This window comes from Schistocerca serialis, chromosome 1, assembly GCF_023864345.2.
Source record: "Schistocerca serialis cubense isolate TAMUIC-IGC-003099 chromosome 1, iqSchSeri2.2, whole genome shotgun sequence".
NCBI lineage: Eukaryota > Metazoa > Arthropoda > Insecta > Orthoptera > Acrididae > Schistocerca > Schistocerca serialis.
Window position 1 is genome coordinate 461,612,041 of NC_064638.1, and position 25,986 is coordinate 461,638,026.

At 40.7% G+C, this 25,986-nt stretch overlaps 1 protein-coding gene and 1 non-coding gene across 2 annotated transcripts in view; both read right to left on the reverse strand.

Moving 5' to 3' along the window:
* The window catches only part of LOC126473331 (sodium- and chloride-dependent GABA transporter ine-like), a 353,680-nt gene that overhangs the window by 319,001 nt on the left and 8,693 nt on the right, over window positions 1-25,986 (reverse strand). The gene's annotated exons all lie outside the window — the stretch shown is intronic.
* Window positions 9,324-9,442, reverse strand: LOC126419698 (5S ribosomal RNA). Its single transcript, XR_007575995.1, has one exon. It is a non-coding gene; the product is annotated as a 5S ribosomal RNA (ribosomal RNA).

Below are 25,986 nucleotides of genomic sequence, written 5' to 3' on the forward strand. Positions count from 1 at the left end.
TACTATTTCACCGTCAGGTGGCATGTTGAGGGCTCCTTTGTAGACGTTCCCTTCTGTGAAGACCCGTCAGAGGTACACATACAGCTTATTTCTGACAACAAAGGCCACTCTGCCGAAGCCTTGTAACCACCATTTGTCTCATTATAACGCGTCTAGTGAATGCTGCGACGTCAGATGCCAGTTGCCGTACAGTACTAGGGCGGTACCATCGTTCCCTTAGAGCCAAATAAAGGTCCTCTCTCTCCGATGTCACACGTGGTCAGCCCTGGCCAGGTCTTAGGGATACAGTTTCGGTATCTATACTGTCGCCGCATCCGAGAAAGAACAAAACGATTCACATTGAGCCATCAAACAACATCAGTGTGCGATTGTCCTACCTCCATTCTATCTATGGTCCTCCACTGCAGAGAGTTTGCTAGGCGTCTTCTCTATACCATACTGCACTCTCTGACGGAGTACACATCGATTGTGGATGTGGGACAATCCGGCAAACGCTACCCTGTTTGATAGGTGCCCTGACATCACTGGCGTGGTTTTCCGTTGACCGGAACGCCACCTTCCGTGTATAACATGACATTTGTTGACAGTTTGTATGATTATATCGTGAATTAGATAGGGGACGGGTAAATAGCGGTTTGTTGATTTAATTTTGGACACCATTGTAGGAGGAGAATAGTATAGTCAAAGCCTATGGGTTGCTTTCATAATCAATTTAAGCTGTGAGATGGTTCGTGAGACGTGATGGTTAGATCAGCCGATAAGAGCATTGCCCGCGTATGAAAACGGCCGAGCCCCTGCACTGCACACAGATATATTCCATCTGGAGGCTTCATAACAGCATACCGTCCAATCCAGAGCGAAAAATGAAATCTTACGCGACTTCGAAAGGTGATACGCCAACATTATGACAATCAGGCTTCTCCCTAAGAAGACCAGGGTGCAGAACAACGATTTGTCAAATGCTGTGAAGACAGTCTACCGGAAACATTTTCTGGTCATCCGGCGGAAGGGAAGTATCTGTGTCCAAATGCGCTTGATATTTGATTGCGCGATTTAAATAATAAGGGCGGTAACAAATAATTAGATAACATGGTCTGTTGCAAAAGCTAAAACTGTATGAACACAATTTGAAGTAATCGTCGTGGGAACACTTTGTCTCTAATTCTTTTGCAGAGAGCTGAACTGTAACCTGAACTGTGAAGTCTAGCCTTATCTTTGCCGTACGGCCACTTGGTCTGGGGTTAATGTAGGTAACATTTCAATACACACTCCGAAAGTTACTTCACAGTGTATGGTGGGTGATTTTTTCTGTAGCAGTATTTTATTCCTCCTTCTTCGTTTCATTCGCGAATAACACATGGGAAGAATGATTGTCGATTTATCTCCTTATTAGCTACAGTTTCTCTGATTGTCTCATTGTAATCATTTTGCGAGGCGTATGAGGAAGGAAGGAAGGAAGCAATGCTTTGCCCTACTCTTCCCGGAATATACTCTCCCACAATTTCAGTAATGAACCTACCCGTGATGGATAAAGCCTCTCTTGTAGGGTCTGCCAGTGGAGTTCGTCGGCTTCATGATGAAACTTGTCGCTCTTCGTCGTATCTTCTGTACCTTCTCCAATAATCTGACCTGTCAAGGGTCCCATACCGGTGAACAATAGTCAAGAATCGGTGGAACAAGTGTTTTTTCAACCACTTCTTTCGTGGATGTGTTAAATTTCCTTAAGATTCTTCAAACGAATCTCAGCAACGCATATGCTTTTTCCATCATTTACGTGGCCATTCCACTAACGGTCGCTCTGTACGACTGTGTATTATGTATTGAACCGGGGACCTAGAAACGACGGAGAGGTTTCGTCCCGCCGTAGCCCGCGGCGGTACACAACCCCCAACAGGCCACAGCAGTCCACCCACCCCACAATCGCCCCACATCGAACCCAGGGTTATTGTACGGTTCGGCCCTTAGTGGACCCCTGCGCACATCTCACACCAGACGAGTGTAACCCCAAATGTTTGCGTGGTAGAGCAATTAAAGTGAACACGTACGTGGAGACAATCTGTACGATTACTCCTAGATATTTAACAGCAGTTATTGTTTCCAGCGAACTGCTGCCAACAACAATCAATCTAACGTACCAGTACACCCCCGAGCTTCGAAACTCCCACGCATGAAACAGCTTCAGAATTCTGATTACTTTACAAATGAGTTAATGTGCCAAATACTTGGCGTTAGGCATGTAAGCAACAAGTAGTTTAAAAAAGGTCAGTAATGTTGAAAGTTTGCTGGAAGCCGCTAAGTGGTCTTATTATTGAACAGGGGTGAAAATAGTCTGGATAATTTGCGTTACCTTTTAAGCTAAAGTAATTTTTTACGTTTCTCGATGTTTATGATCTCACATTTCCTGAACTGTGTGTCGTAGAATGGTACAATTTTACAGGTACATCAGTGCTATAAGTACACAGTGTACGCAAAACGTGTTGAGAATGGAGTTAGTTGTAAAGAAGTAATAAATTAACACAGCATGCCTGACGCAGAAGGTTTACTGCACTAACAGCGAAAATGTAGAAAGCGATGACCTTGTTTCCTTTCGTCATTTCGTGGGGGTCTGTCAGCGAGTAGTAGTTCCGTGAAAGTTTGAAATTGTATGTGAAATTTGTTGCAAGTCGTAAGTGCTCTGATTCTCAAATGTTGGATAGACATAGCCTGCGTATCCGCACGCGGTCAGTTGCGCTGCCACAAGAAATATACACAGTTTCTAACTGTAATACTTAATGCGTTAAATCTTTAACGAACCTCTTAATCTGGTCTTAGGCTCTGGCATGATGTATACGTAACTTATGCATATAAGTTATCCGTGACGCCTGTAGCAATTTTATGTCGACGAAATCCTCTACCTGTAGGCATTTACTAGTGAGCACTCTGAAGTACGATATATGTAATCTGGCTGCTATCTAAAGCCACGGCTTGGGACAATTCTTCTTTTGTCAATTTTATATATGACAAGAGACGCTCGGCTTCAGATAATCTTATGCACCATCATGTGATGTAACAAGGTCCACTCCTTTTGAAGAACATATTTTTGAAACTATCGAAACCTAGGTCAAGGGCTAATAAACCTTTGTTTTGCAACTGGTTGGTTGATTTTTCAGCCTCTTCGCCTCTTAAGAAGAAGAGTACGACAGCATTTTCAGTTTTTAAGCCTAGATTACTTAACTCACGTAAATTTTACGATTGCACTAGGGTATAATACAGTGCATTTTATACTTAACACATTAAATGAAATCACAATTGCGAATAAGGACTACCATCAGCTGTAGAATGAAGTGACAATGAAATTTGTGCAAACATTCATATGTCGGCAACCATTCTACAGCTGATGGTAGTCCTTATTCGCAATAGCGAATTCATTTGATGTGTTTCGTAACGGCTGTGGTCGCGGCAGGGCCATCGTAATCGGAATAACAGACACTGTAATACCATTCTGTACTTAATTTGGTATGCAACATACCACTGGAAATCCAATAATTGTAATTGATTATGTAATGCATAACCTACTAATATGACTTCCTTTCAATAAATTCGGAATAGTTAACAATGGTTTAGCTGTATAATGGGACAACCTCCTCTAGCATTTTCTTTTCTTTTTTACAGAAATAACCGATACCATGTATACTATCGATTCTTGTATAGGTACACATTCTCGGCTGTTTCATTTAAAGAATTTCATATGATTCTGTCTACAATGTATTACATCTCAGGTTAAAACGTATAAAAAATTAATTTGTTACACTCTGTATGTACGGTTAAAATTTTCTTCTTTTAGCAATATTTGAAATTACGAAATATCTGGCATACTTAAAATTCCTATTTTTTATTGCACAATCTGACTATAATTGTAAAATTTATTTCTGGGTTCATTTGTAAAATAATGACATATTTTAGCGAAGTTTTTTCTTTTGTCAAGAAAATTTGTATACTCTTTGGAATATTGTGAGTACCGGAGAATGTAGGTAGTAGTGGGCATGCCTCTGATGGAAGCGCACGTGTTTTTTTTTTAATTTTGTCTACAACAATGTAATTGATGGTTTTATGAAAATGGAGATGTGAAGTCAGTATGTTATAGAAAAATGGGATAAAATAGAAGAAAATCATAGGAACCCATAGTGCTTCATCTGTTATTCAGCCGCAAGAATGTATCCCTAAACGCAAGAACTGGAGCCAACAATAAGAGGAAATGAAGATAAGTAAAAAGTTTTTCTTTTTTATATCTTATGGCTCTCGAAGCTTTCGGAACATTTGAAGAGACACGTAAAATTAATAGTGATGAGTGGGAAGGTAAGATTACAGCTGCAATGTAACGTTTTCCTCCCTTTAGTGTTATAGGGTTAAATTTGGACAGTAGTTATATGAAATGTTGAAAATATACTTTTTTTTGCCCTGGACAGGCAAACTGCAGCCGGGACCATTTGTGTGTGTCAGTAATGCAGATGAATGCTGCGAGCTTTAGACCGAAATGGATTCAATCAGAGAACAGCAGAAGTGACAAACAAGCTGACACACCTGCTAGATGCATCAGAAGACAGCGTGACGTCACGACAGGCACGATGCCCGCCGTATCTCGAGTGTTTACGTTCCAAGCTCGTCGCGGTGATAACTCTTGACCAGCTATGCCACAAACAGCTGTTGCTAGTCGCTACTCCAAAAAAAGAACCGAAGACGTATCTGTCCCGCATGTATACACGCAAGTAGGCAAGAAGTGTTAATTAATACCAAGTGCCAAGTCATTTGGCACCAAATATTACTTCAGAGTTGATAAATTCAAATAAAAACACTTGAGTGAGCGAAACATTTTCTTTGAGACAGCCATGGAATCCGCCGCGCTCGTTCAGCATCATTTTGCTATGATACTCTTTCGTTATCAATATCTTAGATCACGATACATCAAAATTTAATGGAAAATAATTTCAGTAGGCCATGGATGTTTCACCCATATTTATCGTAAAATTAGGCTGTTTTCGTCCCTCAACATTACAGAGCTACAATTATGTTTCAATAATTTTGCTGGTATTTTCATGGAGGACACTGAAGTATGACACACCATCACTTATGTTACAACAATAGTTCGCGAAACATTCGAACGGTGTGCCATGACGGGATTCCAATTCTTTTCCCGACCACTGCTCCAGTGAGTTAATTTTCCCAGCTGAAAAGAACTTCCTGTATATCTGTGCTCCTTACGCATCTAGTCAATTAGAAACATTTTCTCAACCAGGATCAAAAAGGACTTTTTGTTTGTTCGTTATAACAATAGTTGTGCGGGGGGAAGCGGAGGAGAATTCTTCTTGTTATGAATCTTATGACTGCTCCATTATGCACTAAGCGTGTAGTTTATGTTAAAATGTGTCTATATAATAATAATAATAATTATTATTATTATTATTATATAATATTATATAAAATATATAATATAATAATAATAATAATAATTATTATTATTATTATTATTATCATCGCCTATATTTATGTATGACAAGTGCACACGTAGTATCAGCAAACGCCCACGAAAATACTCTTCTTAAGGGAGAAAGAAGGTATTTCTTATTGCGAGACAGTGCCGAAACTCAGGTCTTTCTGTCGGAATAAGTTACTTTCGTGAGATTTCTTTGATGTGCTCTCTCGACGAGCATTCCACGGCTTTTACCAGTCTGCCACCGTGTGCGCTTCACTAACGAAGTACGTACTGACGTTAACGAGATGTGCAGTGTTATTGTGTTAAAACCAGTCATTTGTTATTGTTAAAATAGTGACAACTCAGAAACGGGTCGATTGTTTACAGTAATCGATTAAAGAAAATGGAATTTTCACTTTGGGTGATTTTTTATCATTTTCGTGAAAGTCTAACTCAACAACATGGCCATGAATCGCTTCGTTCAGTTTGATAATCAATCGCCTTTACAAAAAAAAGAAAAGTTAACTGGTTATCAGAATGTCATCAAAGATGAATTCCGTGTACGCTGACAACAATCAGTGGTTTTTCCACACGACATCCATGCTGTGCCCAACATTTCAGAGGATCGGCACGTGGTTTCTTTAAGAGAGGTATCCACAGGCATGAACATTTACCTGTGGAAAGCATCGCTTCCAAATGGAACTCAAAAACACGCTAGTGTAAATTGGTGGAGGTGAAAAGCTCAAAAACATACGACTGAAAAAATGCAAAATGTGTAACAGGAGACGAAACTTGGATACACAACCATCCGATCAAAAGTGCCCAGAAACACTGTGTAATGCAAAATCTTCCACTAGATGTCACGAGAGACGGCCACACGAACACATTTCATAGCACCGTGTGCTGTTTACAGCAAAGTAACAGCTGACCGCCGGCCGGAGTGGCCGTGCGGTTCTAGGCGCTTCAGTCTGGAACCGAGCGACCGCTACGGTCGCAGGTTCGAATCCTGCCTCGCGTATGGATGTGTGTGATGTCCTTAGGTTAGTTAGGTTTAATTAGTTCTAAGTTCTAGGCGACTGATGACCTCAGATCTTAAGCCGCATATGCTCAGAGCCATTTGAACCATTTAACAGCTGAGCGACGCTCATTGATACTATCAGCGTGACAGTGCACCCTGTCATACAACAGCGTCTACGAGGCAGTGGTTTGCGGACAGTAACATTCTGAAAGGGAGTGACCTGTCTAGAGTCCCGACCTGAAACCAAAGGAATACTTGTGGGGGATGGGTTAGAACGTGGACTTCACTCCATACTCCTACTTCTTCGGTACCGGCTCTTGAGGAAGACTGGGCTGCCACTCTTCCACAGACGTTTAGATACTTCATTGAAAGTGTCCAAGCAGAGTTGAAACCATCATAGAGGCAAAGGGTGAACATATCTCATGTGAATGTCCTGTAATAGGGGCCAGAGTATTGATCAGATAGTGTAGCCCAAAACTAAGCAACCGTTGGATGTGTCAAGATGAGCGGAAACCAGCTGAAATGGTTCGTTCCTGAAACACTTTACACGAAGTGATCTCCTGTTTGAGAGGATGTAAGAACAGTTAATGACGAATGATATAGAACAATCAGTTTGCCACAGGTCATCGACTACAAAACTGAAAATTTCGCATCATTCTTCATCGTAACAGTGGCTGCTGCCTTTCAGCACGTCAAACAATTATTACATGGAGAGAGAGAGACATGGAATTAATGTCTCATTGCTCATTTTTACCTCACTTATCGCACTGCGACTTTTTTGTTCGGCGTTTTTCATGACCTTACGAGGCTGCTGGATTTTTCCAAATCCATACTTGGGAGGTACCAACATCAGAGCGAAAAGATGATTCAGAACTGGTTCGAACACAAGCAAAAGTGTACAAAATTTAAAGGAGAGCATTTTCAGCATCGATAAAACACTGTTACAAAAAATGTTGCTTTGTTCATTGTTTCCGTCACTGATTTGAGGCCAGCATACTGATCAGTGCGGGAGAGGGTGCGTCAACGGAAGTGTCTTATTGCCGGTTGTTTTGGTCAGCTCGACCTGACTGACAATTTTTTTGCTTGAAATGTAGAACCAGTTTAAATTTTTTTTAATATTTGCTGACGCCGAAATTCTTCCAGTAATACCGCTAACTCTGTGGCACAACCCACGAAACTGTAATGCTTATGCTCATACGAAAGCTCATAAGCGTCTTGTAATTTATTTAGCATACACAGTAGCTAACGCGGCAGGTGCTGAGTTGCTCGTAACAACACATTCTTTGATACTCAGTGGTAAGACCCCATTTCACGAAACGAATACGAATGCAATTCAGGGCAAGCAGCTGATTACAGCGGAAGATAAGTAATTTAAACACATCGTGTAACCGGTAATTGCGTAAGAAGAAAACGAAATAGTAGTAAGAGTGATAATCTTGTGTGTAATTAAAATGGAGCAACAATCAATTACGCGATACCCTATCTCTCACTACTGTCTTCCGTATCAGTTGTCAAACGCGCTACAAAATGAACTGCGTATCATATTTCAGCTGCAGCTGTTTTGAGTGCTTCCATTCCTGTGTAAGCTTTGTAATACGACTAAGCTGAACTTTTGATTGACAGTTAGGCTACTGTGCGTTAATAACTGAACATTTTGATGTGATGCGGATGTGGAACTACATTTAGCTCTATCTAAGTAACTGATCGGTGCTAAATGGTATGAGGGCGTAGTTTGAAGGGTTGTTTCTTTCTCTGTCACGATTGTAGCTTGTTCGCTTGATTTTGATATGTTTGTTGACAGTTTTAAAGAGATCGGCAGAAGAATAGGTGCATTCCTGTGGCAGTTGCTTCAAATGCCTGTCTGTGTTTCGATGAGAGAAAGATGTACGAGCAACAAATACATTTTCTCTTCATCCACCTCCCCCTCCTCCAAGCAGATCTACAGGTCCCACATTGCTTGAGTGTTGTACATATTCCATCTCCTCCCGTTTCGAAATGTCTGTGGCTCAGTCGTTAGTCGGTCTTAGAATTTTTTTTTTCTATTAGTTGTTGCTAATTTCATCTCTGACAACGATTTACATTGATGAGCCAAAACATTACGAGCACTGCCCACGGCGTGTTAGATGTCACATGGAGCAGCTGCGCTCAGGTGACGCGACGAGGAAAATATACAGGCAGAGCGGAGACAAATGGGGAATCACTCTAGCAACGATATGAACCGCAAATGGGTAAATCCAGTGACATCAGCGACTTTGACAAAGGACGGCCCGTTAAATGCCGCCACCTGGGAAGGAGCATCTTTGAAACGGCGAAGCTGACCCGCTGTTCGCGTGCCACCCTCCGTACGAGCTTAATTACGTATGAAGACAGTTCATCCATTCCGAGAATTTAGAATCTCTACCATTTTTGCCTGTTATCGACACTTATACTGGCAAAGATATCGACCCAAGGGCTTACAGTACTTTCGTGGATGTTTTAATTTCAATAATATAAATGTGACAAAGTCATGCAGGAGACAGGAGACCATTATCATACGTCAGTAGTCAGTAGTACCGGGTCGCAATGGCAAGTCAATCAGCAGGCAAGGAATAAAGTCATTCCATGCCTCATGTTTGACTTCTACCATTGTGATCCAGTCATCCTGAACGCAGAACTTCAAATGGCTCTGAGCACTATGGGACTTAACATCTGTGGTCATCAGTCCCCTAGAACTTAGAACTACTTAAACCTAACTAACCTAAGGACATCACACACATCCATGCCCGAGGCAGGATTCGAACCTGCGACCGTAGCATTCCCACGGTTCCGGATTGCAGCGCCTAGAACCGCAAGAGCACCGCGGCCGGCATCAAGGGGAGCCAACAGCACGCGGTGTTCCCAGGCGGTCACCCATCCAAGTACTAACCACGCCCAATGTTGCTTAACTTCGGTGATCGGACGAGAACCGGTGTATTCAACATGGTATGGCCGTTGGCCCCCAGTTATTAGAGTTCCTTCCTGTGCCATTCACATATGGAGCGCAGGAAGAATTTTTGTTTGAATGTGTCTGTGCATTCAGTAACTATTCTAATCTTATACACACAATACCGGTACCTATGTGAGCAATACATAGAGGACTGAAGTATATTTGTAGAGAAATCATTTTTAGCCAGTTCTTGAATCTTTGTCAATACACTTTCTCGGGATAGTTTACGGTTGTCTTCAAGAGTGTTCCACTTACGTTCCTTCCGTATCTCTGTGACACTCTCCCACGGATTAAACAAACCTATGACCATTCGTGCTGTCCTCCTCTGTGTATGTTCAATATTCCCTGTTCGTTCTACTTGGTACGTGTCCCACACACTTGAGCAATATTTTAGGATGTTTAAGGAATCTCTTAGTACACTGATTGCACTTCCCCAGTATTCTACCGAAGTCTACCACTTGCGTTAACCACGACTGAACCTATGTGACGATTATATTTCATGTCCCTACGAAGTGTTTTGAGGTGGCCGATTCCACTGGTATTTTACTCGTAGGATACTACGTTTTTTCGTTTTGAGAAGTGCAAAATTTTACATTTCTGAACATTTAGAGCGAGTTGCCAATCTCTGCACCACGTTGAAATCTTATCAAGAGGTGACTGAATATTTGTGCTGCTTCTCTCAGATAGTATTTCATTATAGACAACTGCATCATTTGCAAGAAGCCTGATGTTACTATTAATATTGCCTGGAAGGTCATTAATTTACAACATAAACAGCAAGGATACCAACACAGTTCCATGGGGCACATACGAGTGACTTGCAACCCCCATATGATCGTGCTTCTGACAATAAGCGTACGTGCAGTACCGAGTCAAATGCTTTTCGGAAATCGAGAAACACTGTATCTACCTGGTTGCCTTGATGCAAAGCTTTCAGTATGTCTTGTGAGGAAAGTGCGAGTTGGGTTTCGGATGATAGATGTTTTCGAAATCCACGCTGGCTGGCATGGATATGTAGCGCTTCTCGGGAGAGAACTGCGTGTTATTTTATTTTGACACGTCAAATATAAGCTTGCTTTTAAGACACCCTGTAGATCAAGGGGAAGTACCAGAGAGATTTTGGTGAGTAGGTTTGCGAGTGTTAAAATGTGTGACATAAATGGCGGTATCTTTTGAGTGTGCTGACTTAAAAGCTTTAACGTTTTACACCAACGTCACAAAGACTACAGCACGTGACAATTTTCAACTTGATACGTGCGCCCGTTCCTGAGAAAAAGGATTCAACCATCGGATAGACAGACGAACAACAAGGCGATCGCATAAGGGTTCCATTCTTACCGACTGGGCCACGAAACCATAAGAATATATAGTTTACATGAATGGTGGTATCACTGCCGGTTTCAGCTAACTACCACGTCAACATGACTGTTTAAAAAAAAAAAAAAAAAAAGGGAGCATAGTAAAATGCCAGGAATCTGTAAGTCTAACTTTTATCCACAACTATGCGTACTTGAACATGCCACGTAATAACTCGTCAACTGAGGAGGCCTGAAGAACTGCTAACAATATTAATATATCCGCACTCTGAAATTTCCGGTGCATTTAAAGTGCGCCGGACTGGGACTCGAACCTGAGACCTTTGGCTTTTGCAGGCAAGTGCTCTACCGACTGAGCTACCCAAGCTGTGAGGATGGGTTCTGTGACTGCCTCCGTGAGTACCGCATTCGGTAGAGCACTTACCCGCAAAAACCAAAGGTCTCAGGTTCGAGTCCTAGTACGGCACACAGTTTTAATCTGTAAGGAAGTTTCATACTGGCGTGAACACCCATGCGGAGTGAAAATTCGCTCTGGAAACAATCTCTTGACTGTAGCTAAGCCATGTCTGTGCAATATCCTTTCTTCCAGAAGTACAACCGAGCGAGGTGGCGCAATGGTTAGCACACTGAACTCGCATTCGAGAGGACGACGGTTCAAATCCGCGCCCGGCCGTCCTGATTTAGATTTTCCTTTTTTTTCTTACATCGTTTCAGGCAAAAGCCGGGATGGTTCTTTTGCAAGGGCATGGCCGACTTCCTTCCCCATCATTTCCTAATCTGATGGGGCCGATGACCTCGCTGTTTGGACCCCTGCCACAAATAAATCAACCAACCAAGAGTGCTATTCCTGCAAGTTTCGCAGAACATCTGTGGAGTTTGGAAGGTAGGAGGTGAGATACGCTTGAAATGAGCAGCCCACTTCTTAATTGTTGAAACTGCAGCAAATTGCTTATGAATCTTCACCAATATTGATGAATTTTCAACTGCCATAAACAGATCAGAATCAGTAATTTTCCTGTTTATCCATGTTGACGACAGGCACACGCGCGCGGGACTTTTTTTTAACATATGAAGCTTTACTATTTCGCAGATAAAATTGACATTTTAATTGCATTACTATGCAACGTGCGCCAGTTCGAATGTTAAGTGATTTGATGCCATCTCTGTGTAATTGTGGCCTCAATACGTGCTAGCACACGTTACATTCCGTAGACAGACTGGGCACACTGCCATAGGAAAACACAGTGGCCGTCTCGTAATTCTTTTAATGCACTGTTCAGTCAGATGACACGAATGTTATAATCACCGTTTCGATTTATTAGTAAGACATCAGCATTTGATCTGATTTAAAAAGAAAGAAAAATGGAGTAAGTAAAATAATACTGGGAAACTAAATCACAAATTTACTGACTACTAACTGCAAGCAGGTATCTTGAATGCGTCACATAGTAACTCAGCAGCTGCAAAGACCTGAACAGGTGCTCGCAGCGTGATCGCATCTGCCTCCTATTGCACCCGCATTCGGATATCACCCTTACTGCTTCTGCCGCATGTGTTAAGTATCTACAGTAGTACTTACGTAATCTCTTACTAATTTTCGTTTCGAGAAGGCTTTCTCTCGGAATATATTTTGTCTTGTGAGTAGTTTCGATATTATATTTCCGACTGAAGATTTACCAATTTCCGTATATAATTTATACTATTAAACAGTTACCTCTAGTCTTCTGTTCTAACAATCAGGATAAAAGTTGTTTTGATTTGTGGTTTAGTTTCTCACTATTTTACTATTCCTCTTTTTATTCCTGTCCAAACAGATTGTCTGATGATTGAAACCGGTAATTAATTTGACCTGAGACTGAAATATGTAAGTTAAAAAAATCTTACATTATCTTTCGTAAATCTGTTTTTGATAAGATACAACAGATGCGCAGGGTTCGATTAATGTTGCCTTCATCGACCGTGGTAAGATTACGTCGCGAAATTTTATCACGCCGGTGTCTGAAACACGTGGACGCGGCGAAGTCCTTCCGCGGCAAGAAGAGAAGGAACATTACGAGAATTTGGGAGGTCTTGTTACGCGCACTGGTTTACGCATTCTGATAGTACGCTGCAGAAATATTGGGGAGCGTATCCAAGTAGGTGACTGGCACGTTCTAATAGGCTGACATCGATGTGCAAGTTTCCAGATAAGTCTTTTTTATTAAATGTATTAAATATGGGCTTGGAAGCAAATTGTCTATGCCATGTTGGAGTGCAGTCTGAACGGCAAGAAGTGGATATGGAATGAGTTATTAGTCAATGGAGAACAGAATGACTTCTTGGGGCATCAATCTTCTGAACTGTTTGATGCGGCCCTCCGCGACATTCTCTCCTGTGCCAACCGCCTCATTTCACAGCAGCACTTGCACCCTGCTTCCTCAATTGCAATACTGGCCATTAAAATTGGTACACCACGTAGAAGACGTGCTACAGACGCGAAAGTTAACCGACAGCAAGAAGATGCTGTGATATGCAAATGATTAACTTTTCAGAGCATTCACACATGGTTGGCGCCGGTGACGACACCTACAACGTGCTGACGTGAGGAAAGTTTCCAACCGATTTCTCATACACAAACAGCAGTTAACCGGCGTTGCCTGGTAAAACGTTGTTCTGATGCCTCGTGTAAGGAGGAGAAATGCGTATCATCACGTTTCCGACTTTGATGAAGGTCGGATTGTAGCCAATCGCGATTGCGGTTTATCGTATCGCGACATTGCTGCTCGCTTTGGTCGAGATCCAATGACTGTCAGCAGAATATGGAATCGGTGGGTTCAGGAGGGTGATACGGAACGCCGTGCTGGATCCCAACGGCCTCGTATCACTAGCAGTCGAGATGACAGGCATCTTAGCCGCATGGCTGTAACGGATCGTGCAGCCACGTCTCGATCCCAGAGTCAACAGATGGGGACGTTTGCAAGACAACAACTATCTGCACGAACAAAAATCAAATGTGTGTGAAATCTTATGGGACTTAACTGCTAAGGTCATCAGTCCCTAAGCTTACACACTATTTAACCTAAATTGTCCTAAGGACAAACACACACACCCATGCCCGAGGGAGGACTCGAACCTCCGCCGGCACCAGCCGCGCAGTCCATGACTGCAGCGCCTTAGACCGCTCGGCTAATCCCGCGCGGCATCTGCACGAACAGTTCGACGACGTTTGCAGCAGCATGGACTATCAGCTCGGAGACTATGGCTGCGGTTACCCTTGACGCTGCATCTCACAGACAGGAGCGCCTGCGATGGTGTATTCAACGACGAACCTGGGTGCACGAATAGAAAACCTCATTTTTTCGGATGAATCCAGGTTCTGTTTACAGCATCATGATGATCGCATCCGTGTTTGGCGACATCATAGTGAACGTACATTGGAAGCTTGTATTCGTCATAGCCATACTAGCTTAACACCCGGAGTGATGGTATGGGGTGCCATTGGTTACACGTCTGGCTCACCTCTTGTTCGCATTGACGGCACTTTGAACAGTGGACGTTACATTTCAGGTGTGTTACGACCCGTGGCTCTATCCTTCATTCGATCCCTGCGAAACCCTACATTTCAGCAGGATAATGCACGACCACATGTTGCAGGTCCTGTACGGGCCTTTCTGGATACAGAAAATGTTCGACTGCTGTGCTAGCCAGCACATTCTCTAGATTTCTCACCAATTGAAAACGTCTGGTCAATGGTGGCCAAGCAACTGGCTCGTCACAATACGCCAGTCACTACTCTTGAACTGTGGTATCGTGTTGAAGCTGCATGGACCTGTACACGCCATCCAAGCTCCGTTTGACTCAATGCTCAGGCGTATCAAGGCCGTTATCACGGCCAGAGGTGGTTGTTCTGGCTACTGATTTCTCAGGATATATGCACCCAAATTGCATGAAAATGTAATCACATGTCAGTTCTAGTATATTTGTCCAATCAATACCCGTTTATCATCTGCATTCCTTGTTGGTGTAGCAATTTTAATGGCCAGTAGTGTATTTGTTGGATATACTCCAATCTCTCTTCTCCTGTAGTTTTTACTCTCCACAGCTCCCACTAGTAGCGTGGGAATTTTTCCGTGATGTTTTAATCTGCCCTACCATACAGTCCTCTTCTCTTGTGTTTACACATTTCCTTCCATTGCCAATTCTGCGGAGAGCGTTCACAACTTCTGAAAGTCCACCCAATTTTTAGCATCCTTCCATAGCACCGCATCTCAAACGCTTAGATTCTTTATCTTTACGTATTGATCTACTTTCATACAATGCTGTGCTCTTAACATATACTTTCTTCCTAAAATTTCAGACCAGTTCTCGATGCTAGTACACTTCTTTTGGGCACGGATGACCACTCTGTCTGCTCTGGTCTACATTTTATGCCTTCCTTGCTTCGTCCATGACGCGCCATTTTGCTTCGAAGGTAGCAGAATTCCTTCATTCCGTTGTCCCCATTCTAGTCTATGTCAAGTTTATCGCTAAAACCATTCGTGCTACTCCACATTCCATTCGATAAGTCCTATAATTCTTCCTCACTTTCACTGAAAATAGCAATGTCATCGGCGGATCTTATTACTGATATCCCTTCACTCTGTAATCCCGCTCTCGAACTTCGTATGACAAAGAATCGTTCACTCATTTCTTCTTCTGTTTCCGGGCCTCTGTCATGTATCTTGAGGTCGACTTTTTTTTCAATTTATTGGCTGCCCTTTCAGCCAGATCAGCAGTGGAATGTCAGTTATGACGATACGAAGGACAACCCAACACCCGGTCGCCGAGCGGAGAAAGTCTCCCACCCGGCCGGGAACTGAACACGGACCCCTTCACTTGGTAATCCGCCGCGCTGACCACGCATCTACCGAGGCAGACAAGATCGACATGTTAATAACTGGAATTGGCAATGTATGGGGTAGAGGGTGTAGGGTGCTACACAGTTCATATAAACGTAACAGTGCGCTATTCACCAAATAGGATTTGAGAAACAGCAGCTATCCGGCCGGATGAATACGTACTCAGATAGGGAGAAATATTGAAGAACTGAAGGGAATTTAATTTCGATGATGGAGCGCGTAGGGTAGGAAACTGCGTATGGTAGAAAGTTCAGTTTAAAGTGCGAAGTGCATTGCTTAATACAGCTTTCAAGGTTTTCATTTTAATATCTCGTATGAGATGGGACAGAGAGAAAAGCCAGCCTGTTTGGTTCTTTATTCACAGATACTTATCGCGATTGGGAGCAGAGGCCAGCCACATTCCAGGAATTAGGTCAGCACGACAGAGGCCTGCAGAGCGACGGAAATGTACGGAGGGAGAGGGCAGGAGCAGACAAAGGGCAGCGAGGTATGCTGTCCCTAGAGATAAACGAGGCTTGGGGCCAGACAGTCCTTAATTCTTATCTCAGAACGACCCATAAATGGAGGCACTCGTGGACCCTCATAGGGGATGTGTTTCGTCGATGGTCGCCAAAGCATAATTTTAATTTGATTTTGCCTTTTGTGTTCTGAGATCGACAGTCTTATTCTGTATTAAGATGACAATGATTCCACTTGTTCATTAATAAACTTTAATTGCTGACAGTTCCGATTTCGATTTGCCTCTTAACAAGATTCAGTTCCACACTAATACCCTAAATTTGAAACCAATCTATAACTACGGCAGGCGTAGTGGTTCCAGAAACATTTGTTTTCTCATCACTTTGTATGTCTGCTGTTTTTACTTAGATGGTAAGTCACTTATTATCTTTGTATATGATGAACGTTTTATAACTAAACAAAGGCATTTACCTGTCGGTAATAAGCATTGCTATTCCTTTATTTATGAAGCTTAATCTGTGCTTCTGTGGAACTGCAGAGTTCAGTATGTTCTGCACATGGACTTCTCGAAAATCTGCATTTCACATTTCTTTTAATGTATGGATCTGAATAGCTGCAGTGGAGAGGATTTTTTGTTTTCTTTTTGAGATATACTATTCTTTCTGAGAACCGTCGTACCCCCTAAATAGTCTCTGATCACTAAAACGGAATGTATTTCTTTCTCTTAATTTCTCTGTCTTTTTAACGTGAGGTTTCCTGTTGTGCTTCTGTTGTGACATAATTATGTTTCTGTTTTACACAATTTATAAATTTTTAAATGTGCGTGCATATGTCTATGCTAAGACTTGAATTATATAGGGCCACCACAGCTTCACCACGTCCCAAGTCTGAAAAAGAGATGGCAAGAAGCCTGAGTCTGCACTGATGATACTTCATAAACGAAGGTAGGCAAATGTGTGGCATACACGACTCTGTGTGTTTAATCAGAGAGACGGTCCTAATACACAAAGAAAATAATCACAATTTTTATTCAATTAACAGCAGTAAAATTCTTCAAACTTAAAACCGAATTTTTTATCTCCAGAAGACATGCAATTTTTTGATATTTTAAGATATTTATTTTCTTTAATAACTCAAGTAAAATTCAGACACTGAATGTTGTTTACTTTGTCTCCACAGGTAGTACTTTTCCTTATTTTCCTGCATTTATTTTCTTCTTTGTTAAAAGAGTGTTCCAAACTGTTAATATTCGCAAAAACTTCGTGAACAATCACAAACACCTCAGCTGGTAATAAAGCCAATCACTAATCAACATAAAAAATCTAACTTTACTGGATCGCATTTTTGAAAAAGATTTTTTCTGTAAATTATAAAAAATTCAAAAGGTGACAGTAAACGAACTTCGACATATGTTCAAAAGTAGGATACCATTCTAATCACAAAGCAATTATCTTTCAAATGAAAAAAAAAACTAACAAAATGTCTAGAACTGTTACGGAGATACAGTATTTTAAATTTTTTTCCCAAAGTAGCATCTTCAAAATGGTGTTCTCAGTGTGACCTTTGGAGGCGTGTATCTCGGGGCTGGAATATTTTTTTTTTTGGAGAAAACAAAAAATACATATTTCTTACTTACTCCTAAATTTTAACATACGCTGAATTCAATAACATCCGAGACTATGAAGGTAACCACCCTGCCTGAAGTGACACGGACTATGCCCGCATCTCGTGGTCGTGCGGTAGCGTTCTCGCTTCCCACGCCCGGGTTCCCGGGTTCGATTCCCGGCGGGCTCAGGGATTTTCTCTGCCTCGTGATGGCTGGGTGTTGTGTGCTGTCCTTAGGTTAGTTAGGTTTAAGTAGTTCTAAGTTCTAGGGGACTTATGACCACAGCAGTTGAGTCCCATAGTGCTCAGAGCCATTTTTTTTTGACACGGACTATGCCTGAAACAATGTCAGAAGAGGATAACTGATCTAAGCCCACCGAAATTCTCAGGTTGATCATGTTTCAGATAAAAAATCCTGTATGGGGCACAACATTTCCTACATCTCTACACCAAATGTCAAAAATTAAAACTAGGAATTATGAGACACCCAGTTGTGTCGCAATCGAATTTACGCTGTGTGTTTTACATTTCGGATAACAACACGAAAATAATGTGGAGTGACGTCCACGAAGGGGCTGAGAAGAAATGAGGCCATGCTTGTAGCTGTGTTTGTATTATTGTCGTGGTGTCTCCTTACTTACGCCGGATGTAGGCAATTTTATATATTTGCAGATATAGACATAGACAGTGAGATTAAACCGGCGAAAGAAGGAAAGCGTTGGAAAATATAGACGCTGACAGTACAAATGTATCACTTCCGACGCTCAGTGAAAATAGATGGCGACGAGTGTAGTGATGCATAGTGAACGAGTGAATAAAAGTTACTGTTCTGTCGTAAAAAAGGAATCCTGTGTAAACTGTAAAAGTGAAATCGAAAAACTAAACGAACGCATTTCAAGTTTACAAAAAGTTGTAGATGTTTTAAGACGAGAGATTTCGTATATAACTAATGAAAACTGTGAGCTGAAGAAGTTGCGCCATATTCTAAATGATAAAACAATAAAGCCACAAAACGGGAACCTGGTGAGTTATGAGAAGCGGAAAGGAAGCGATAGACAGGCATCAAAGGCAGCAAATGAAATTATAATTACAGATAAAAACAGGTACAGTGTTCTGTCGAATAGTAGTGATGCCTGCAATAAGGATATGCAAAACGCTAGTGAAGTGATGCAAGACAGTAAAACAACGTCCGAGTGGATAAAAGTGTCGCTAAAAGGTAATCCCTTGTCCACTAAAAGAATAACGAACTCCGTAAAATCTGTCACATTTTGCGATAAAAACAAATACGACGTTTTGCAACAAAGTGAAAATACAAATAAACAAAAACCGACGTGTGTGACAAAGAAGAAAGAATCAAAAGTCGACGTCTTTGGAGACAGTCACGACAAAGGAATTTCTCAAGAACTGCAAGAAAATAGTAAGTCAACGACAGTCACAGGCATGGTTAAACCAGGTGCTGGTTTCAAAGAAGTGACGGAAAACATCGTAAAATATAACTATGACAAGCAGGACAGTGTTGTAATCTGCGCAGGAGCTAAAGACATTTACGAAAACAATGCTATGAAAATGTATAAACAGCTCTTGAGTCTTTTGCTAGTACTGTCAAATACAAACATTTTACTGGTGAACTTTACCCACAGGCATGATTTACCTGAATGGTCATGTGTGAATAAGGAAATTCACAGTACTAATGCGAAACTTAAAAGTAGTTGTAGGCTATTCAGCAATGTGAAATTAATTGACTCAAGCACACTTGACAGAGAATGTTTTACGAAACATGGGCTTCACCTTAACAGAAATGGAAAGGCCAGGTTAGGAAACTTAATAAGGGAAGCAATTAAATGCAATTAAAAAGTGACAGCCACTGAACTGGGATGGTATAAATCTCCAATAGCAGAAACACCAGCAAAAACAGGAGCAGCACGCAAATGGACCATCCAAAAAACAGTAGCAACAGAGGAACCTAGTACTGAACCAACAGCACGAAGAATCCTGTCAGCACCACCACCACATCCACTACCATTACCACCACCACCACCACCACCACCACCACCACCACCACCTCCGGCCACAGAAGCACCAGCAGCAACAACAGCAGCAGCAACTGAACCAACAACAACAGTAGCAGCAGCAACAAAACCATCAACGACAGTTGCAGCAACACAACACTGCCTAAGGAGGAGTCAAAGACAAGGTACATCTACATCATTAAATAAGGATTTTTTATGGATTCAGACAAAGAAATGGAAAAGATTGTGACAAATCAGCAAGAAAATTTGCAGATAAGTCACAACCACTATGGAAAAAGCAGCACATTACCAGGTAATGACAAAAGAAAAAATACTTGTAAAACAGTCAGGATAATGTGTCAGAATATTCAGTGCCTCAGAAACAAAGTACTAGATCTAGAAGTAGCTTTAAATAATCTTGCTGATGTCTCTTGTATTTGTTTATCTGAACACTGGTGCAAGGCTAGTGAATTAAGTCTCATAAATATAAGCAAGTTTAATTTAGCAACACATTATTGCCGAAGTGTTTTTAAAAGTGGTGGGGTATGCATTTACTCTAGAGTAGGACTGCAGTTCAAAGTGAAAACAGAATTGGACCATCTAAATATAGAAAAACATTTTGAATCATGTGCCATAGAGTTAAAAACTGAGGAGAAGAGTGAAAAACTAGTTGTCATTACAGTATATAGATCTCCACTGGGTGACAAAAACATATTCTTCAAAAAAATAGAAGCAGCATTAAACACTTTTTATAGTAATGAAGTGAAATTATTTTTATGTGGAGATTTTAATATTAACCTGTTAATTGAAAGTGATGAAGAAAGACAGCTTTTGAGTATACTCAGCAGCTTCCACATGAAACCACTCTTTACAGATGCCACCAGAATAACAGAACTGTCATCTTCTCTTTTAGACAATATTTTCTCAAATATGGAGAATGGTATCACTGAGCCACTAAATGTAAACTTAGTTCTTTCAGATCACAATACACTATTAACATACATAAATTACTCTATCTCCAAGGCAGTAAAATATAAGTGGGGATACAAAAGGCACTTCTATACAGAAAAAGTAAATACTTTCATCCAGTTGTTAGCTAATGAAACCTGGGAAGATGTCTTTGCACAAACTACAACCGAGGAATCTTTCAATGCTTTTTCTAGTACATTCATGTCCCTATTTGAGATGTGTTTCCCAAAAAAGCTCACAAAGATCAATGTCATGCCTAGGAACACAAGCCAGTGGATAACACCTGCTATTAGAGTATCTAGTCAAACACTAAAACTTATCAGCCATCTCAAAAAAGATAACAAAGATGAACACTTCACAGATTATCTTAAGACATACAAGAAAATTTACAGGAAGGTGATCAAAAAAGCCAAGACAATGCACAATGACAGTGTAATTGCTGGGTCAGCAAACAAATCAAAAGCTATATGGAATGTAGTAAAAAAAGAAATAGGCCCAAGCAAAAATGCTAGAAATCCAGATGACTTTGTTTTAAAAGATGATCAAGGTGTGCTAGTCAGAAATCGTACTTTAGCGAATTACGTTAATGACTACTTCATAAATAGTCCAATCAATCTGCATAAAAATTGTCCTAAGATTAGTAGAACATCAATCCCAGAAGAACAAAGTGTGAATTCATTATTGCTACCTCCCACAAACAAATTGGAAGTTAATCAAATAATAAAAACAATGAAGAATAAAATGTCCTCAGGGATTGACGAGATACCTTGCGCAGTCATGATGAGATGTGCTAGTGTCATATCAGACCCACTCTCACACATCATAAACATATCATTTTCAGAAGGTGTCTTTCCACAACGATTAAAAATTGCAAAAGTAAAACCATTGTATAAAAAGGGCAATATACATGAAGTGGGAAACTATAGACCAATAGCTTTATTATTGGTATTTTCAAAAGTAATAGAGACAGTCATGAAAAACAGAATTACAAATTACCTCGAGAAATTCAATCTATTGTCTGTAAACCAACACGGCTTCCGCAAAGGAATGAGTACAGAGTCAGCCATCACCCAATTCATTGAAAATATTGTAACGGGGCTAGATAAGAACAACAGTACAATAGGAATAAATTTGGACCTCTCAAAGGCATTCGATACTGTCCAACATGATATCCTGCTAGACAAATTAGAATATGTCGGTATACGAGGAGTAGCTAAAAAGTGGTTTCAGTCATATCTCCATAATAGGACACAGGTAGTATAAATTGCAACAACAAACAGTAAAAACCAAAGTATTGTTTACAGATCGGATATTCAGACTGTGCCAATAGGGGTACCGCAGGGGAGTGTTCTAGGACCTCTCCTATTTCTTCTTTACATAAATGATATCAAGATTCCAGTAAATGGTACTCATATAACCCTGTTTGCGGATGACACAAACATTGTAGTAACTGACATAAACCGGGTATTGCCAACATCTGCAACCAGAGTTATAGAATATTTGCAAAATTGGTTTGAAGTGAACAAATTAACCATAAATATCTCTAAAACTAATTATATCCATTACAGGAAAGCAAAGTCACACTCTGATCTAGATCTCAGAATACAAAATAAAGAAATTGTGAGAGTTGCTACCACAAAATTCTTAGGTGTACATATAGATGAAAATTTAGACTGGAAATCCCATATCCTGTATCTGTCACATAAGTTAAGCTCTGCTTGCTTTGCTTTACGCGTTATTAGCTTTGTATGTAGTAGGGAATGTAGCAGAGCTGTTTACTTTGCTTATATACATTCTGCTATTACCTATGGCCTCATCTTCTGGGGTCATAGTAAGAAAAATCTCAAAACCATCTTCACTCTACAAAAACGAGCTGTTAGAATAATTACCAACAATTCAAGGCTAACTCCTTCAAAGCAATTATTTAAACAGCTGAATATTCTACCCCTACCGTGCCTCTATATACAGAAAAGCGTAATTAATGTAATACGAAATATTAACAATTTCCAATCCAACTCGGATCTACATACTTACAACACAAGAAAGTGCAATGACATTCATATAAAAAGAGTTAACAAGGCTTTGGCGCAGAAACAAACAAACATACAAGGAAGTAGATTGTATAACAAACTACCAGTAAAGATAAAAGAAATAAAAAAATTGTCTTCATTTAAAGAAGCAGTATTCAAATTTTTAATGACCAACTGCTATTATAGTGTAAAAGAATACCTGGAATAGCTCCATACTAAACAATTATATTTATGTACTATGTGCCAATAGTAATTTTTATCTGACTCTTGCTATGATCTAAATAAATAATATGTACAACAGTGCTAGAATTGTATGTGTTATATCTAAATATCAACTATGTATTCCATGTAAAAAGTCTTTCTCATACATCAATGTAAATAATCAAAGTTGTACATGCTATTTCAATGTGGTCTCATGTTACGTAGTCTACTATGCACATCTGTATTTTGTATAGTATTGTTCACCCTATATGTGTGTGTATATATATATATATATATATATATATATATATATATTTTTTTTTTTTTTTTTTTTGACGAAATCCATGCAATGTAAATTGTCTCTGGATGAATAAACTGCTACTACTACTACTAATACAAAGTATACCAAGAGAAAATTGACATATGTTAATCTGCGACAGAATTGCCCATATTGTATGGAAAACACCACGGAAACTGAATTCAATTCCCATTTACCGAAAGCGCCAGGTGTAGGAACAGTGCAGGTGAAGGTAAATTGGGAGATCCTGACAAGCTGTGTTTTATTGTTACAACTCCTGTTGATAGGCGCAAGCAAATTCCATATATACTATAAAAATATGGCATACATATCCCTTAGCGTCAGGCAACAATCGCTGTGGTTTTAAAAACAGCCTGCTTATCATAGTTAAGGAGATACGAAGACTTCAAAAAATTCCAGAACTTTCGTTAACTACGCACCAATGGCGTGCTGGAGCGAAATGCGGTTGGCATCTCTGCACACGCCTGTGTTTAATGCGTAACTTCAGGAAGTTTCATTGTTGTATGCCTGTTATTGTTCAGTGCTGTATTGAGAAGATCGTTGTGTCACTCAGTTTGCGAATTTCCAGATGGCAGAGTTAGAAGAGCGACGCGTCTGCATTAAATTTTGCGTGGAACCCAAGACAACCTTTACAAAGACACACCAAATGATGCAGGAAGCCTGTGGTAATGAGTGCTTAGGGCTTAACTCACGAGGTGACTTTTCTGTAACGTATACTACGAGATGTGGTCTCTGAGACTCCTATCTTTAAACAAAGATATAAGCTGTAAATACTTGTTGATTTTATTGCACTAAATAAAGCCAACAGTTTTTTATTTTTGTATCAAGCAAAAATCACATACTTTTGTGAAGATTTTTCAGAAGTACACAAAACGAATTGTTAGAGAACTGAATTTTACATCCTGAAAAATTATGGTATCTCTGTAGAAACCAAATTTTCGAATAAAACTAATTTCCGGGGCTTAAACTTGCATATAATAACAACTCGATAGCCAGAAAAAAGAAAGGCTGCCAAGTTAATATTCAGTACTGAGATCTACATCTTTATTTACCACCACTCGGAACACATTTAATTTTAACTAACACTAAGTATTTTGTTGGAGAAACAGAAAGGTCCTCATCACCATTGTCCTGAAGCTCTTTCTCTGAATGGTCCTCATGTTCGCTAGCAGAATTGTCATCACTGGCTATTGAAAAATCGTTTTCTTCGTCTACTTCGTGCTCTGTATCATTGACGTCATTCTCCATCAACTGACTAAAAATTTCATCGAACTTAAATTATGTAAAATTGTCACATTCCTGCTAACACATTTTGTACTAAACTGACGAAAGCAGGTGCGTAGTTTACGAGGCGCGGTCTAGTAGACCCCATCACATGTCAGCAACAATGTCAACAACAATCAAATAAGGCGATAACTCAACTGACAATAACAATTTGTAGGGTTGGTGATTTAGATGGTGTATAAAAACGTTCCACCGTAATTGATCTACGAGAGAGACTTGGAAAATTCTGGCGCGGTCTGAGAGACCACACCTCTTGAGTCGAGGGTTAAGCTGTACTCTGTGTTACGAAAGCTTCACACTGTTTAAAAATGGCCGGACCGAAGTTGTAGATGACCCTCGTTCAGGACGCCCTTCGAGGTCTACCGACGACGCTCATGTCAGGAACGTCAACAAAATTGTGCGTGCCAATCGAAGACAAGCCTCTCCGAGAGATTGCAGAGGAATGTAACATTTCAGTTGGATCATGTCAAAATCCTGACACAGCATCTTGGAATGCATCGTGTTGCCGCCAAGTTTTCGCCCCACGGCTCGTGAGTCAAGACCAGAAAGACCTTCGCCCCGCCATCTGTGAAGAGCGTTTGGATCGCGCAAATGAGAACGAGAATCACAACTGGTGATGGTTATGATGTTGAGACCAACGTTCAATCTTCACAATGGGTCGGGAACGGTTCTCCAAGCCAAAAATAAGCTCCTAAGGCCAGGTCAAATATCAAAGCCTTGCTGATAGTTCTCTTTGACTTTGAACGTTTGGTTATCATGAATTCGTGCCACAGGGACAAATTGTTAATCGATAGTACTGTCGGGAGTTATTGTGACGCCTGATAGAAAATGAGAGAAGGAAATGGCCTGAAATGTGGAGAGGAAATTCATGGCTCTTGCATCACGATAATGCAGCTGTTCATTCATCCCTGTTGGTGCGCGACTGTTTCAAAAACAAAAAAATGAAATCACTGTGCTGCCTCATCCTCCGTACTCTACACACCCGGCCCCTGCTGATTTTTTTTTTTTTTTTATGTTCAGAGTTGAAAACACCTTTGCAAGGACGAAGATTTGCAACGACAGACGAGATAAAAGAAAATTCGCTGACGGCGCTTCGTGCGATCCAGCAGGAGGCGCAGCACGACTGCTTCCGAAGTTGAAATGGCGTTGGGAGCGGTATATCAATTGCGCAATAAGTAAAAGGTAAGCGTAGAAAAATTTAATGAAAAAAGTTCTGGAATTTACTGAACATACCTCGTAAACAATTAGGTGCGTGAAAAAAACAGCGCCTCATGCATGGTGTAATAAGATACACTTACAGTATAGTCAACTTAAGGAAATCCCTGACATCTGACAGCGCCTTTGACAGTTTTCAGCTGCGAAGCGCAAATGACCGTTGGCGAAAATAGCCTTCTATAGAGCTACGAAGAAGTCTTGCCATAGAAACGTTTAGAAACTCGCGTTGTAGACACGTGAAACAGGCGCACCCTGCGTACCGAAACTCTC